We start from the raw sequence: 18,524 nt of genomic DNA, 5'->3' as shown, positions 1-18,524 counted from the left end.
AATATAGTGAAATTTGAAACTGTATTTGTGAGAAAACGGCGGATTGTTCCTGAGATTCACTTAGTGGGATTATACTAGGGTACACCCTTAGTCGTCCAGTATAAGTTAGAGTGGGACCACTGGTCCCGTTTACTCAGCCCTCATCTTTAAATTTTGAGTGTAACTCATTTACGATTTTTAAAATATAGTGAAATTTGATACTGTATTTGTGAGAAAACGGTGGATTGTTCCTGAGAGTCACTTGGTGGGATTATACTAGGGTACCTCTTTAGTCATACTGTGTAAGTTAGAGTGGGACTACTGGTCCCGTTTACTCAGCCCTCATCTTTAAAATTTGAGTGTAACTCAATTACAATTTTTAAAATATAGTTAAATTTGAAACTGTATTTGTGAGAAAATGGCGTATTGTTCCTGGGAGTTACTTGGTGGGATTATACTAAGGTACCTCCTTAGTCGTCCAGAATAAATTAGAGTGGGACCACTGGTACCGTTTACTCAGCCCTCATCTTTAAAATTTGAGTGTAACTCATTTACGATTTAAAAAATAGTGAAATTTGATACTGTATTTGTGAGAAAATGGCGGATTGTTCCTGGGAGTCACTTGGTGGGATTATACTAGGGTACCTCCTTAGTTGTCCAGTATAAGTTAGAGTGAGACCACTGGTCCCGTTTACTCAGCCCTCATCTTTAACATTTGAGTGTAACTCATTTACGATTTTTAAAATATAGTAAAATTTGAAACTGTATTTGTGAGAAAACGGCGAATTGTTCCTGAGAGTCACTTGGTGGGATTATACTAGGGTACCTCCTTAGTTGTCAGGTTTAAGTTAGAGTGGGACCACTGGTCCCGTTTACTCAGCCCTCATCTTTAAAATTTGAGTGTAACTCATTTACGATTTTTAAAATATAGTGAAATTTGATACTGTATTTGTGAGAAAACGGTGGATTGTTCCTGAGAGTCACTTGGTGGGATTATACTAGGGTACCTCTTTAGTCATACTGTGTAAGTTAGAGTGGGACTACTGGTCCCGTTTACTCAGCCCTCATCTTTAAAATTTGAGTGTAACTCAATTACAATTTTTAAAATATAGTTAAATTTGAAACTGTATTTGTGAGAAAATGGCGTATTGTTCCTGGGAGTTACTTGGTGGGATTATACTAAGGTACCTCCTTAGTCGTCCAGAATAAATTAGAGTGGGACCACTGGTACCGTTTACTCAGCCCTCATCTTTAAAATTTGAGTGTAACTCATTTACGATTTAAAAAATAGTCAAATTTGATACTGTATTTGTGAGAAAATGGCGGATTGTTCCTGGGAGTCACTTGGTGGGATTATACTAGGGTACCTCCTTAGTTGTCCAGTATAAGTTAGAGTGAGACCACTGGTCCCGTTTACTCAGCCCTCATCTTTAACATTTGAGTGTAACTCATTTACGATTTTTAAAATATAGTAAAATTTGAAACTGTATTTGTGAGAAAACGGCGGATTGTTCCTGAGAGTCACTTGGTGGGATTATACTAGGGTACCTCCTTAGTTGTCAGGTTTAAGTTAGAGTGGGACCACTGGTCCCGTTTACTCAGCCCTCATCTTTAAAATTTGAGTGTAACTCATTTACGATTTTTAAAATATAGTGATATTTGATACTGTATTTGTGAGAAAACGGCGGATTGTTCCTGGGAGTTACATGGTGGGGTTATACTAAGGTACGTCTTTAGTCGTCCAGTATAAGTTAGAGTGCGACCACTGGTCCCGTTTACTCAGCCCTCATCTTTTAAATTTGAGTGTAACTCAATTACGATAAAATTTTTAAAATATAGTGAAAATTGATACTGTATTTGTGAGAAAATGGCGGATTGTTCCTGGGAGTCACTTGGTGGGATTATACTAGGGTACCTCCTTAGTTGTCCAGTTTAAGTTAGAGTGGGACCACTGGTCCCGTTTACTCAGCCCTCATCTTTAACGTTTGAGTGTAACTCAATTACGATTAATATTTTAAAATATAGTGAAATTTGATACTGTATTTGTGAGAAAATGGCGGATTATTCCTGGGAGTCACTTGGTGGGATTATACTAGGGTATCCCCTTAGTCGTCCAGTATAAGTTAGAGTGGGACCACTGGTCCGGTTTACTCAGTCCTCATCTTTAAAATTTGAGTGTAACTCATTTACGATTTTTAAAATATAGTGAAATTTGACTATATTTTAAAAATCGTAAATGAGTTACACTCAAATTTTTAAAGATAAGGGCTGAGTAAACCGGACCAGTGGTCCCACTCTAACTTATACTGGACGACTAAGGGGGTAACCTAGTATAATCCCACAAAGTGACTCCCAGGAACAATCCGCCATTTTCTCACAAATACAGTATCAAATTTCACTATATTTTAAAATATTAATCGTAATTGAGTTACACACAAACGTTAAAGATAAGGGCTGAGTAAACGGGACCAGTGGTCCCACTCTAACTTCTACTGGACAACTAAGAAGGTACCCTAGTATAATCCCACCAAGTGACTCTCAGGAACAATCCGCCGTTTTCTCAAAAATACAGTTTCAAATTTCTCTATATTTTAAAAATCGTAAATGAGTTACAATCAAATTTTAAAGATGAGGGCTGAGTAAACGGGACCAGTGGTCCCACTCTAACTTATACTGGACAACTAAGGGGGTACCCTAGTATAATCCCACCAAGTGACTCCCAGGAACAATCCGCCATTTTCTCACAAATACAGTATCAAATTTCACTATATTTTAAAATATTAATCTTAATTGAGTTAAATTCAAATTTTAAAGATAAGGGCTGAGTAAACGGGACCAGTGGTCCAACTCTAACTTAAACTGGACAACTAAGGAGGTACCCTAGTATAATCCCACCAAGTGACTCTCAGGAACAATCCGCCATTTTCTCACAAATACAGTATCAAATTTCACTATATTTTAAAAATCGTAAATGAGTTACACTCAAATTTAAAAGATGAGGGCTGAGTAAACGGGAAAAGTGGTCCCACTCTAACTTAAACTGGACTACTAAGGAAGTACCCTAGTATAATCCCACCAAGTGACTCCTGGGAACAATCCGCCATTTTCTCACAAATACAGTATCAAATTTCACTATATTTTAAAATATTAATCGTAATTGAGTTACACTCAAACGTTAAAGATGAGGGATGAGTAAACGGAACCAATGGTCCCACTCTAACTTAAACTGGACAACTAATGAGGTACCCCAGTATAATCCTACCAAGTGACCCCCGGGAACTATCCGCCATTTTCTCACAAATACAGTATAAATTTTCACTATATTTTAAATTTTTTTGTCGTAATTGAGTTACACTCAAATTTAAAAGATGAGGGCTGAGTAAACGGAACGAGTGGTCGCACTCTAACTTATACTGGACGACTAAGGACGTACCTTAGTATAATCCCTCCATGTGACTCCCAGGAACAATCCGCTGTTTTCTCACAAATACAGTATCTAATTTCACTATATTTTTAAAATCGTAAATGAGTTACACTCAAATTTAAAAGATGAGGGCTGAGTAAACGGGACCAGTGGTTCCACTCTACCTTATACTGGATGACTAAGGAGGCACCCTAGTATAATCCCACCAAGTGACTCTCAGGAACAATCCGCCGTTTTTTCACAAATACAGTATCAAATTTCACTATATTTTAAAAATCGTAAATGAGTTACACTCAAATTTAAAAGATGAGGGCTGAGTAAACGGCACCAGTGGTCCCACTCTAACTTATACTGAAAAACTAAGGGGGTACCCTAGTATAATCCCACCAAATGACTCTCAGGAACAATCCGCCGTTCTCTCACAAATACAGTATCAAATTTCACTATATTTAAAAAATCGTAAATGAGTTACACTCAAATTTTAAAGATGAGGGCTGAGTAAACGGGACCAGTGGTCCCACTCTAACTTATATTGGACAACTAAGGAGGTACCCTAGTATAATCCAACCAAGTGACTCTCAGGAAAAATCCGCCTTTTTTTCACAAATACAGTATCAAATTTCACTATATTTTTTTAATCGTAAATGAGTTACACTCAAATTTTAAAGATGAGGGCTGAGTAACGGGACCAGTGGTCCCACTCTAACTTATACTGGACGACTAAGGGGGTACCCTAGTATAATCCCACCAAGTGACTCTCAGGAACAATCCGCCGTTTTCTCAGAAATACAGTATAAAATTTCACTATATTTTAAATTATTAATCGTAATTGAGTTACACTCAAATTTTAAAGATAAGGGCTGAGTAAACGGGACCAGTGGTCCCACTCTAACTTAAACTGGACAACTAAGGAGGTACCCTAGTATAATCCCACCAAGTGAATCCCAAGAAAACTCCGCCATTTTCTCACAAATACAGTATCAAATTTCACTATATTTTAAAAATCGTAAATGAGTTACACTCAAATTTAAAAGATGAGGGCTGAGTAAACGGGACCAGTGGTCCCACTCTAACTTAAACTGGACAACTAAGGAGGTACCCTAGTATAATGCCACCAAGTGACTCCAAGGAACAATCCGCCATTTTCTCACAAATACAGTATCAAATTTCACTATATTTTAAAATATTAATCGTAATTGAGTTACACTCAAACGTTAAAGATGAGGGCTGAGTAAACGGGACCAGTGGTCCCACTCTAACTTAAACTGGACAACTAAGGAGGTACCCCAGTATAATCCCACCAAGTGACTCCCGGGAACAATTCGCCATTTTCTCACAAATACAGTCTCAATTTTCACTATATTTTAAAATTTTTTATCGTAATTGAGTTACACTCAAATTTAAAAGATGAGGGCTGAGTAAACGGAACCAATGGTCGCACTCTAACTTATACTGGACGACTAAGGACGTACCTTAGTATAATCCCACCATGTGACTCCCAGGAACAATCCGCCGTTTTCTCACAAATACAGTATCTAATTTCACTATATTTTTAAAATCGTAAATGAGTTACACTAAAATTTAAAAGATGAGGGCTGAGTAAACGGGACCAGTGGTCCCACTCTAACTTATACTGGACGACTAAGGGGGTACCCTAGTATAATCCCACCAAGTGACTCCCAGGAACAATCCGCCATTTTCTCACAAATACAGTTTCAAATTTCACTATATTTTAAAAATCGTAAATGAGTTACACTCAAATTTTAAAGAATAGGGCTGAGTAAACGGGACCAGTGGTCCCACTCTAACTTATACTGGACGACTAAGGGGGTACCCTAGTATAATCCCACTAAGTGACTCTCAGGAACAATCCGCCGTTTTCTCAGAAATACAGTATCAAATTTCACTATATTTTAAAATATTAATCGTAATTGAGTTACACTGAAATTTTAAAGATAAGGGCTGAGTAAACGGGACCAGTGGTCCCACTCTAGCTTAAACTGGACAACTAAGGAGGTACCCTAGTATAATCCCACCAAGTGACTCTCAGGAACAATCCGCCATTTTCTCACAAATACAGTATCAAATTTCACTATATTTTAAAAATCGTAAATGAGTTACACTCAAATTTAAAAGATGAGGGCTGAGTAAACGGGACCAGTGGTCCCACTCTAACTTAAACTGGACAACTAAGAAGGTACCCTAGTATAATCCCACCAAGTGACTCCCGGGAACAATCCGCCATTTTCTCACAAATACAGTATCAAAATTCACTATATTTTAAAATATTAATCGTAATTGAGTTACACTCAAACATTAAAGATGAGGGCTGAGTAAACGGGACCAGTGGTCCCACTCTAACTTAAACTGGACAACTAAGGAGGTACCCCAGTATAATCTCACCAAGTGACTCCCAGGAACAATCCGCCAATTTCTCACAAATACAGTATCAATTTTCACTATATTTTAAATTTTTTTTATCGTAATTGAGTTACACTCAAATTTAAAAGATGAGGGCTGAGTAAACGGAACCAGTGGTCGCACTCTAACTTATACTGGACGCGTACGACTAAGGACGTACCTTAGTATAATCCCACCATGTGACTCCCAGGAACAATCCGCCGTTTTCTCACAAATACAGTATCAAATTTCACTATATTTTAAAAATCGTAAATGAGTTACACTCAAATGTAAAAGATGAGGGCTGAGTAAACGGGACCAGTGGTCCCACTCTAACTTATACTGGACGACTAAGGGGGTACCCTAGTATAATCCCACCAAGTGACTCTCAGGAACAATCCGCCGTTTTCTTACAAATACAGTATCAAATTTCACTATATTTTAAAAATCGTAAATGAGTTACACTCAAATTTAAAAGATGAGGGCTGAGTAAACGGGACCAGTGGTCCCACTCTAACTTATACTGGACGACTAAGGGGGTACCCTAGTATAATCCCACCAAGTGACTCCCAGGAACAATCCGCCATTTTCTCACAAATACAGTTTCAAATTTCACTATATTTTAAAAATCGTAAATGAGTTACACTCAAATTTTAAAGAATAGGGCTGAGTAAACGGGACCAGTGGTCCCACTCTAACTTATACTGGACGACTAAGGGGGTACCCTAGTATAATCCCACTAAGTGACTCTCAGGAACAATCCGCCGTTTTCTCAGAAATACAGTATCAAATTTCACTATATTTTAAAATATTAATCGTAATTGAGTTACACTGAAATTTTAAAGATAAGGGCTGAGTAAACGGGACCAGTGGTCCCACTCTAGCTTAAACTGGACAACTAAGGAGGTACCCTAGTATAATCCCACCAAGTGACTTTCAGGAACAATCCGCCATTTTCTCACAAATACAGTATCAAATTTCACTATATTTTAAAAATCGTAAATGAGTTACACTCAAATTTAAAAGATGAGGGCTGAGTAAACGGGACCAGTGGTCCCACTCTAACTTAAACTGGACAACTAAGAAGGTACCCTAGTATAATCCCACCAAGTGACTCCCGGGAACAATCTGCCATTTTCTCACAAATATAGTATCAAATTTCACTATATTTTAAAATATTAATCGTAATTGAGTTACACTCAAACATTAAAGATGAGGGCTGAGTAAACGGGACCAGTGGTCCCACTCTAACTTAAACTGGACAACTAAGGAGGTACCCCAGTATAATCTCACCAAGTGACTCCCAGGAACAATCCGCCATTTTCTCACAAATACAGTATCAATTTTCACTATATTTTAAATTTTTTTTATCGTAATTGAGTTACACTCAAATTTAAAAGATGAGGGCTGAGTAAACGGAACCAGTGGTCGCACTCTAACTTATACTGGACGACTAAGGACGTACCTTAGTATAATCCCACCATGTGACTCCCAGGAACAATCCGCCGTTTTCTCACAAATACAGTATCAAATTTCACTATATTTTAAAAATCGTAAATGAGTTACACTCAAATGTAAAAGATGAGGGCTGAGTAAACGGGACCAGTGGTCCCACTCTAACTTAAACTGGACGACTAAGGGGGTACCCTAGTATAATCCCACCAAATGACTCTCAGGAACAATCCGCCGTTTTCGCACAAATACAGTATCAAATTTCACTATATTTTTAAAATCGTAAATGAGTTACACTCAAATTTTAAAGATGAGGGCTGAGTAAACGGGACCAGTGATCCCACTCTAACTTATACTGGACAACTAAGGAGGTACCCTAGTATAATCCCACTAAGTGACTCCCAGGAACAATCCGCCATTTTTTCACAAATACAGTATAAAATTTCACTATATTTTTTAAATCGTAAATGAGTTACACTCAAATTTTAAAGATAAGGGCTGACTAAACGGTACCAGTGGTCCCACTCTAACTTATACTGTACGACTAAGGAGGTACCCTAGTATAATCCCACCAAGTGACTCTCGGGAACAATCCGCCGTTTTCTCACAAATACAGTTTCAAATTTCACTATATTTTAAAAATCGTAAATGAGTTACACTCACATTTTAAAGATGAGGGCTGAGTAAACGGAACCAGTAGTCCCACTCTAACTTATACTGGACGACTAAGGAGGTACCCTAGTATAATCCTACCAAGTGACTGCCAGGACCAATCCGCCATTTTTTCACAAATACAGTATCAAATTTCACTATATTTTAAAATATTAATCGTAATTGAGTTACACTCTAATTTTAAAGATAAGGGCTGAGTAAACGGGACCAGTGGTCCCACTCTAACTTAAACTGGACAAACTAAGGAGGTACCCTAGTATAATCCCACCAAGTGACTCCCGGGAACAATCCGCCATTTTCTCACAAATACAATATCAAATTTCACTATATTTTAAAATATTAATCGTAATTGAGTTACACTCAAACGTTAAAGATGAGGGCTGAGTAAACGGGACCAGTGGTCCCACTCTAACTTCTACTGGACAACTAAGGAGGTACCCTAGTATAATCCCACCAAGTGACTCCCAGGAACAATCCGCCATTTTCTCACAAATACAGTATCAATTTTCACTATATTTTAAAATTTGTTATCGTAATTGAGTTACACTCAAATTTAAAAGATGAGGGCTGAGTAAACGGAACCAGTGGTCGCACTCTAACTTATACTGGACGACTAAGGACGTACCTTAGTATAATCCCACCATGTGACTCCCAGGAACAATCCGCCGTTTTCTCACAAATACAGTATCTAATTTCACTATATTTTTAAAATCGTAAATGAGTTACACTCAAATTTAAAAGATGAGGGCTGATTAAACGGGACCAGTGGTCCCACTCTAACTTATACTGGACGACTAAGGAGGCACTCTAGTATAATCCCACCAAGTGACTCCCGGGAACAATCTGCCATTTTCTCACAAATATAGTATCAAATTTCACTATATTTCAAAATATTAATCGTAATTGAGTTACACTCAAACATTAAAGATGAGGGCTGAGTAAACGGGACCAGTGGTCCCACTCTAACTTAAACTGGACAACTAAGGAGGTACCCCAGTATAATCTCACCAAGTGACTCCCAGGAACAATCCGCCATTTTCTCACAAATACAGTATCAATTTTCACTATATTTTAAATTTTTTTTATCGTAATTGAGTTACACTCAAATTTAAAAGATGAGGGCTGAGTAAACGGAACCAGTGGTCGCACTCTAACTTATACTGGACGACTAAGGACGTACCTTAGTATAATCCCACCATGTGACTCCCAGGAACAATCCGCCGTTTTCTCACAAATACAGTATCAAATTTCACTATATTTTAAAAATCGTAAATGAGTTACACTCAAATGTAAAAGATGAGGGCTGAGTAAACGGGACCAGTGGTCCCACTCTAACTTAAACTGGACGACTAAGGGGGTACCCTAGTATAATCCCACCAAATGACTCTCAGGAACAATCCGCCGTTTTCGCACAAATACAGTATCAAATTTCACTATATTTTTAAAATCGTAAATGAGTTACACTCAAATTTTAAAGATGAGGGCTGAGTAAACGGGACCAGTGATCCCACTCTAACTTATACTGGACAACTAAGGAGGTACCCTAGTATAATCCCACTAAGTGACTCCCAGGAACAATCCGCCATTTTTTCACAAATACAGTATAAAATTTCACTATATTTTCTAAATCGTAAATGAGTTACACTCAAATTTTAAAGATAAGGGCTGACTAAACGGTACCAGTGGTCCCACTCTAACTTATACTGTACGACTAAGGAGGTACCCTAGTATAATCCCACCAAGTGACTCTCGGGAACAATCCGCCGTTTTCTCACAAATACAGTTTCAAATTTCACTATATTTTAAAAATCGTAAATGAGTTACACTCACATTTTAAAGATGAGGGCTGAGTAAACGGAACCAGTAGTCCCACTCTAACTTATACTGGACGACTAAGGAGGTACCCTAGTATAATCCTACCAAGTGACTGCCAGGACCAATCCGCCATTTTTTCACAAATACAGTATCAAATTTCACTATATTTTAAAATATTAATCGTAATTGAGTTACACTCTAATTTTAAAGATAAGGGCTGAGTAAACGGGACCAGTGGTCCCACTCTAACTTAAACTGGACAAACTAAGGAGGTACCCTAGTATAATCCCACCAAGTGACTCCCGGGAACAATCCGCCATTTTCTCACAAATACAATATCAAATTTCACTATATTTTAAAATATTAATCGTAATTGAGTTACACTCAAACGTTAAAGATGAGGGCTGAGTAAACGGGACCAGTGGTCCCACTCTAACTTCTACTGGACAACTAAGGAGGTACCCTAGTATAATCCCACCAAGTGACTCCCAGGAACAATCCGCCATTTTCTCACAAATACAGTATCAATTTTCACTATATTTTAAAATTTGTTATCGTAATTGAGTTACACTCAAATTTAAAAGATGAGGGCTGAGTAAACGGAACCAGTGGTCGCACTCTAACTTATACTGGACGACTAAGGACGTACCTTAGTATAATCCCACCATGTGACTCCCAGGAACAATCCGCCGTTTTCTCACAAATACAGTATCTAATTTCACTATATTTTTAAAATCGTAAATGAGTTACACTCAAATTTAAAAGATGAGGGCTGATTAAACGGGACCAGTGGTCCCACTCTAACTTATACTGGACGACTAAGGAGGCACTCTAGTATAATCCCACCAAGTGACTCTCAGGAACAATCCGCCGTTTTCTCACAAATACAGTATCAAATTTCACTATATTTTAAAAATCGTAAATGAGTTACACTCATATTTAAAAGATGAGGGCTGAGTAAACGGGACCAGTGGTCCCACTCTAACTTATACTGGACGACTAAGGGGGTGCCCTAGTATAATCCCACCAAGTGACTCTAAGGAACAATCCGCCGTTTTCTTACAAACACAGTATCAAATTTCACTATATTTTAAAAATCGTAAATGAGTTACACTCAAATTTTAAAGATGAGGGCTGAGTAAACGGGACAAGTGGTCCCACTCTAACTTATACTGGACAACTAAGGAGGTACCCTAGTATAATCCCACCAAGTGACTCCCAGGAACAATCCGCCATTTTCTCACAAATACAGTATCAAATTTCACTATATTTTTTAAATCGTAAATGAGTTACACTCAAATTTAAAAGATGAGGGCTGAGTAAACGGTACCAGTGGTCCCACTCTAACTTATACTGTACGACTAAGGAGGTACCCTAGTATAATCCCACCAAGTGACTCTCGGGAACAATCCGCCGTTTTCTCACAAATACAGTTTCAAATTTCACTATATTTTAAAAATCGTAAATGAGTTACACTCACATTTTAAAGATGAGGGCTGAGTAAACGGAACCAGTAGTCCCACTCTAACTTATACTGGACGACTAAGGAGGTACCCTAGTATAATCCTACCAAGTGACTGCCAGGACCAATCCGCCATTTTTTCACAAATACAGTACTGTATCAAATTTCACTATATTTTAAAATATTAATCGTAATTGAGTTACACTCTAATTTTAAAGATAAGGACTGAGTAAACGGGACCAGTGGTCCCACTCTAACTTAAACTGGACAAACTAAGGAGGTACCCTAGTATAATCCCACCAAGTGACTCCCGGGAACAATCCGCCATTTTCTCACAAATACAATATCAAATTTCACTATATTTTAAAATATTAATCGTAATTGAGTTACACTCAAACGTTAAAGATGAGGGCTGAGTAAACGGGACCAGTGGTCCCACTCTAACTTCTACTGGACAACTAAGGAGGTACCCTAGTATAATCCCACCAAGTGACTCCCAGGAACAATCCGCCATTTTCTCACAAATACAGTATCAATTTTCACTATATTTTAAAATTTGTTATCGTAATTGAGTTACACTCAAATTTAAAAGATGAGGGCTGAGTAAACGGAACCAGTGGTCGCACTCTAACTTATACTGGACGACTAAGGACGTACCTTAGTATAATCCCACCATGTGACTCCCAGGAACAATCCGCCGTTTTCTCACAAATACAGTATCTAATTTCACTATATTTTTAAAATCGTAAATGAGTTACACTCAAATTTAAAAGATGAGGGCTGAGTAAACGGGACCAGTGGTCCCACTCTAACTTATACTGGACGACTAAGGAGGCACTCTAGTATAATCCCACCAAGTGACTCTCAGGAACAATCCGCCGTTTTCTCACAAATACAGTATCAAATTTCACTATATTTTAAAAATCGTAAATGAGTTACACTCATATTTAAAAGATGAGGGCTGAGTAAACGGGACCAGTGGTCCCACTCTAACTTCTACTGGACGACTAAGGGGGTACCCTAGTATAATCCCACCAAGTGACTCTAAGGAACAATCCGCCGTTTTTTCACAAACACAGTATCAAATTTCACTATATTTTAAAAATCGTAAATGAGTTACACTCAAATTTTAAAGATGAGGGCTGAGTAAACGGGACAAGTGGTCCCACTCTAACTTATACTGGACAACTAAGGAGGTACCCTAGTATAATCCCACCAAGTGACTCCCAGGAACAATCCGCCATTTTCTCACAAATACAGTATCAAATTTCACTATATTTTTTAAATCGTAAATGAGTTACACTCAAATTTAAAAGATGAGGGCTGAGTAAACGGTACCAGTGGTCCCACTCTAACTTATACTGTACGACTAAGAAGGTACCCTAGTATAATCCCACCAAGTGACTCCCAGGAACAATCCGCCATTTTCTCACCAATACAGTTTCAAATTTAACTATATTTTAAAAATTGTAATTGAGTGACACTCAAATTTTAAAGATGAGGGCTGAGTAAACGGGACCAGTGGTCGCACTCTAACTTATACTGGACGACTAAGGGGGTACCCTAGTATAATCCCACCAAGTGACTCCCAGGAACAATCCGCCATTTTCTCACAAATACAGTTTCAAATTTAACTATATTTTAAAAATCGTAATTGAGTTACACTCAAATTTTAAAGATGAGGGCTGAGTAAACGGGACCAGTGGTCCCACTCTAACTTATACTGGACGACTAAGGGGGTACCCTAGTATAATCCCACCAAGTGAATCCCAGGAACAATCCGCCGTTTTTCTCACAAATATTTAATTCCTAATACCATAAAAGCCATAAGTAACAATGAAAATGTAAAGAATGCACAAACGGCGTTTCATAGTTATTGTTGGCTGGAAAAAATAAAAGTGGGCTGGCTTATTGTTGGCTGGCTTATTGTTGGCTAGCTTGACACAAGCCACAATAGGCGAGTTTATTGGAGTAGTGCGCCATCCATTGTGTTGTCCATAATAGGTGATTTTGTTGGCGTACTCGTACGTACGTAGTTTATTTCGCGAGTAGAAGTAATAACTATTATTAGTTAATACTAATTTGCTTTCTCTTCAGACTTCGAGGCTACCTAGGCCTAGCTAGTAGGGTACTAGTAGGAGGCCTAATTAGTATAATTATTTAAGTCTCTCTAGCCTCTAGGGCCTATAGGCCTAGCCTAGGCTAGTCCTGTTTTAGTTAGGCTACCTCAGGCATAAAATAGTACTGTACTACTACTGTACTAGCTTTGGCCTAGCTGGAGTCCATTTGTTATTGTCCACTAATGAAATGTGAGCTTTTTTTTTTCTAGGCCTACCTTACAGCAGGGGGTACCTCCCTGCTACAGTAGGAATACAAATGACATGGGCTCATATTAGGTAGATAGGTTTCCTACTACAAACAACTAGGCCTATCCTCATTATCTGTTTTTTTATTATTTTAATATGAATATTTTACAGAATACTCGTAACTATACTGCCTAACTGCAGGTCAGGTCTGGCGGACTATAGTCACTATACAGTCTTTTACTACCACTGCCACCACCGCCCACTACTATACTTTGAAGACCGAAATCAGCTACTACTAGCCTAGTCTACTAGACCTATTGGTAGTTTGTCTTCAAATCAGACATCTAGATTGCTAGATTGACCTATTCAAATTTTTGTTTTTTTTTATTATTTTTTGAATGAATGAGTCTTATCCAGACAGTTCGGACAGTTAGTAGGTTGGCAGTATAGTAGAGCCAGAGCTATTGTTACTGTATGTTATTAATTATGTCATCTATTTAAATCTCAATTTTTCCCATATTTTTTGCATGTATCAAAGATTGTGTACAGTGTATCTTCTGATCAATGTTATAGTACAGTAGCATGGACATTTCTATTAACTAGGGTAAGTAACAGATAGGCCCAACCTACAATTGAAGAAAAATACTTTACATACAACCCACTAGGCCTACATCTTTTAGGACATTTTTCAATAAAATCCCAAGAAAAAGCCTATTTAGAAAAAGTATTTGTTTGCAAAAGTAATCTTCGGAAAAGAAGGATACAATTTAGTCAAACATTTTTAGAGAGACAAACTGAATTTTATCAGTAGCGTAGTAGAAAAACTGACAATACATGAAAATTAATTTTTAACATTTGATTTGAAATATTCTATTCATTTGAATTGCTAAGAAATTAAAAGGAGATATTTTTTTTTTTATTTCCATTCATTATAAACATTACAATCACAGTACAAAGAATAGATAAATCCACTAATAAATTCATGCAGAAAATATTTCAAAATTTAATTGAATGTTATATTATTAAAGCATTCATTCAATAAAGCATTTGTCTTTAAAACATTTAATATCAGTTTTCATATAGTGAGTATGGTAATAATTGACTCTAACAACTGGTATAAACTTAAATTTAGTAAAACAATCCTACATATCTTTTTTTAAATGCAATAAAATATTTAAACATAACTGTTTCCCACCATACAACATGAAAATTTGTCTCAGCATTACTAAGATTGAAGTTACTTGCATTATACAATACCATAGAGATATTATAGATATCTCTATGACAATACTTAAAGATTATTATAGTATTTAAATGCTTCCTTTTTTTATTATAGGCATACAGATGTTTGATATTCTGCTCATATACAGTATGCTGCTGAAATGAAAAAGTACATCACTTCAACATATTATTTTTGATCATAATCATCGATCAATAATTATAGTAATAAACATAATAATTATGGTGCATTTATTTATCCTTGCTATTTTTTAAATTGTAGTTTAACCATGTTTTTACACTTTTAAAATTAATATAATTCAGTATTTTTTAAATGTGATTTAGATTTTGAATAAACTGTTCTGAATACAGAACAAAGGTGTTGATTGTACACTGCGTGTATGTAAACTTGATTTATTGTTGTATTTCTTATTATTAAACATTAAAATTGATGGTTCTAGGACACCTACCCCCTAGACAGTTACCCCCCGGATGTTTACCACCCGGACAACTACCCCCTTAGGACAACTACCCCCCGGACAACTACCCCCCGGACAACTACCCCCTTAGGACAACTACCCCCTTAGGATAACAACCCCCGGACAACTACCCCCCGGACAACCACCCCCTTAGGACAACTACCCCTTAGGATAACTACCCCCCGGGTAACTACCCCCCGGTCAACTACCCCCCGGTCAACTACCCCCCCCCCCCATCCAAAAGTAGACAAATATATAGGACCGGTTTCTGTAAAAATGAAATCATCTGTTTTTAACGGGTGTTTCGAAACTAGAGATCCGAGACCAGAGACCTGAAACGAGACCCAATACGAAAAGGGAGACCTATATTTGGGTCTCCCTTTTCGTATATTAGGGTCTCCCTTTTCGTATAGTGTGGTCTCTCTTTTCGTATAGTGGGGTCTCCCTTTTCTTATAGTGGGTCTCCCTTTTCTTATAGTGGGTCTCCCTTTTCGTATATTTGGGCCTCCCATTTTGTATATTTGGGTCTCCCTTTCGTATAATTGGGTCTCCCTTTTCGTATATTTAGGTCTCCCTTTTCGTATATTAGGGTCTCCCTTTTCGTATAGTGGGGTCTCCCTTTTCGTATAGTGGGGTCTCCCTTTTCGTACGTGGGTCTCCCTTTTCGTATATTTAGGTCTCCCTTTTCGTATATGGTCTCGGGTCTCTGGTCTCGGGTCTCTAGTTTCGAAACACCCGTTTTTAACCGATTATTCTGTTTAACAGCACGCTAGACCCTAGATGTGCTAGATTTAAAGTACCGTATTTATTGAAAAAACGGCCTGGGCTGTTTATTGTTTAGGTGGTTTTTAGGTGGACATTTATTGGAAGAAAGTTGTTTATTCAGTGGGAGGGGGTATAATCTAATGGAAATAGACGCCGATTATTCCATATGATGTTTCATGGGAGTGACATGGTCACCGTTTATTTGAGGGGAATTTATTTAAAGATCGACGTTTATTCGGTGAGTGAACATTGAGGTCAAATATCAAAAGTGATATTATTCTTCAAGTGTACAAAAATACATATATGACAAATTTTAGACAAATATTAATTCTTTTAAGACCAGTGGTTATCGAAGCATTGTCCTGACGCAAAAATTATTATTATTATTAGCGAACCCAGTCTTTACAGTAAATACAGGGAGTACTATATAATACGTTCGACTATCCTATGATCATGTGTGACGATCTTCAGTTTATACCAGGCTATATTTATGTTCAATCTTTTACTTTTGCTTACAATAATGAATAGTAATTCGTCAAAGTAACGAATTAAAATATAGTTATTAATTCCTATTATACACTGTTGCAGAGTCAGGTTGTTGAATGGTCTGGGTGGTTAGGGTGTTCTAAAGGGATAGTTTTCTGGGTGGTAATTGTCCGGGGGGTAATTGTCCGGGTGGTAATTGTCCGAGGGGTAATTGTTCCTAGGGGGTAATTGTCCGGGGGGTAGTTGTCCAGGGGGTAGTTGTCCTAAGGGGGTTGTTGTCCTAAGGGGGTAGTTGTCCGGGGGGTATTTGTCCGGGGGGTAGTTGTCCTAAAGGGGTAGTTGTCCTAAGGGGGTAGTGGTCCAGGTGGTGGTTGTCCGGGGGGTAGTTGTCCGGGGGGTAAATGTCCAGGGGGTGAATATCCGGATACGAAATTGATTCATTTAATTAAACAATATAATAAATGGATGAGATGTGCTGCTGTTGATCCACTTTAGACTGGGATGGTTTGTCATTGAGCTATGTGGATCCAGAATTTTGAAATAGGGGAGGACCTAAATGATGTGCTGAACTGTGATGTCTTTTTCAATATTAAATTGATTTTTATTATTACTGTTAACAAAACAAAATAAGTCCAAAGAAAAAAAAATACAACAATTACATTGAAACACCAATGCATTTATAAAAATAACAGTTTACATTTTCATTATCTTAAAAAAATAAAACTTTATCAATATTATTATTAGAGTATTATGGGGTATTTTTTATTTTTGTAAAAGAACGTGTGGGTTTGGTGAATTATTTAAACTTGCAATAGTATGGTAAGTTGCGTAATGTCTGTCCGTCACATTATGACATCCGATTATTTTTTTCTATACGTACTCAAATGTATCAATATCACCTATTTACATTAGCATATTTAATTTCCTCAACAAATTGCTGTAAATAAATATTATAGATAGAGCTATAATAAGAATTGCATTTGCCTTCACAGGGCCGTAGCCAGGATCTGTCAAGGGGGGGTTCGCACACTAAGTATTTGGGTCACCCCCATACCCCCCCCCCCCCCCCCTTCCTGGGGTGGGGCCTGAGGCGAAGCAAATTTTGTTAAATGACACCCCTAGATGGCCGGAAAAGACACTCTCATGCAGCATGCTACCAATGAGCAAAACGATCGTACTTGGACTCGTGGACTATTTAAACGATAACATTTGTTGCCGTATGTTAGATGCGCGTGCTCTGTGCGGAACCGCCGATTGTTTGATCATTTACTCGATATTTTGTTTTGCGTTCAAGTTCAATGCGAACGTACGTCTAGGAGAAGCCCCGAAAAAAGCACACTGGATGAAGGCAAATGCAATTCTTATTATAGCTTTATCTATAATATTTATTTACAGCAATTTGTTGAGGAAATTAAATATGCCAATGTAAATAGGTGATATTGATACATTGAGTACGTATCGGCTGGTGGTCTAGAAAAAAATAATCGGATGCCATAATGTGAACTATAGTACATGATACCATAGATATTATAGTGTAAAATATTAATATTCACTATAATCCTCTATGATACATTACACTTCATAGCCACACATAAATACTGATGTATGTCGGAAGGCTATATACTTTATGCATGCTGCCTGACTACAAGTGATCTAAACAATTGGTACGCAGTTGTCTGGCGGTGTCCTTTGTACGAATCGTTCGTCCCCCAGCTCGCTGTGAGGCGCGTCAATATCATGTTACATGCAGGGACCAAACATTTATTTTTCAGGTTAAAATCCGCAATTCATTTGCAACTCTTTACAGACTATATCGCTCGAAGTACGCTCATACAGGGAAGAAGGTACTGTATGAGTTATTCCGAACGAGTTTACGAATTTTTTAATTTACGAACAACTTTTTGTACTGTGGGGCACGTATTTGGACGATTTTCGTAGATGAGGGTGAGGTATTGGGCATGTCGGGGATGGGGGTTCGCAGTCGGTTAAGGGGGGTTCGCTGTAAAGGGGGGGTTCGCCCGAACCATAAAAACCCCCCCTGGCTACGGGCCTGCTTCACCCAGTGT

The 18,524-nt window shown here is 37.8% G+C and overlaps 1 protein-coding gene across 1 annotated transcript in view; it reads left to right on the top strand.

Moving 5' to 3' along the window:
• Positions 1-15,079, top strand: part of LOC140048547 (low-density lipoprotein receptor-related protein 2-like) — a 30,493-nt gene extending 15,414 nt beyond the window's left edge. The window contains exons 18-19 of the mRNA XM_072093289.1: positions 14,049-14,114; positions 14,847-15,079. The gene's annotated coding sequence lies outside the window, so the exon portion shown is untranslated. The remainder of the gene's footprint in view (positions 1-14,048; positions 14,115-14,846) is intronic.
• The last annotated feature ends 3,445 nt before the right edge of the window (positions 15,080-18,524 follow it).

This window comes from Antedon mediterranea, chromosome 5, assembly GCF_964355755.1.
Source record: "Antedon mediterranea chromosome 5, ecAntMedi1.1, whole genome shotgun sequence".
NCBI classification, from domain to species: domain Eukaryota; kingdom Metazoa; phylum Echinodermata; class Crinoidea; order Comatulida; family Antedonidae; genus Antedon; species Antedon mediterranea.
The sequence above is the reverse complement of the archived record's forward strand: the minus strand, read 5'-3'. Positions and strand labels throughout refer to the sequence as shown.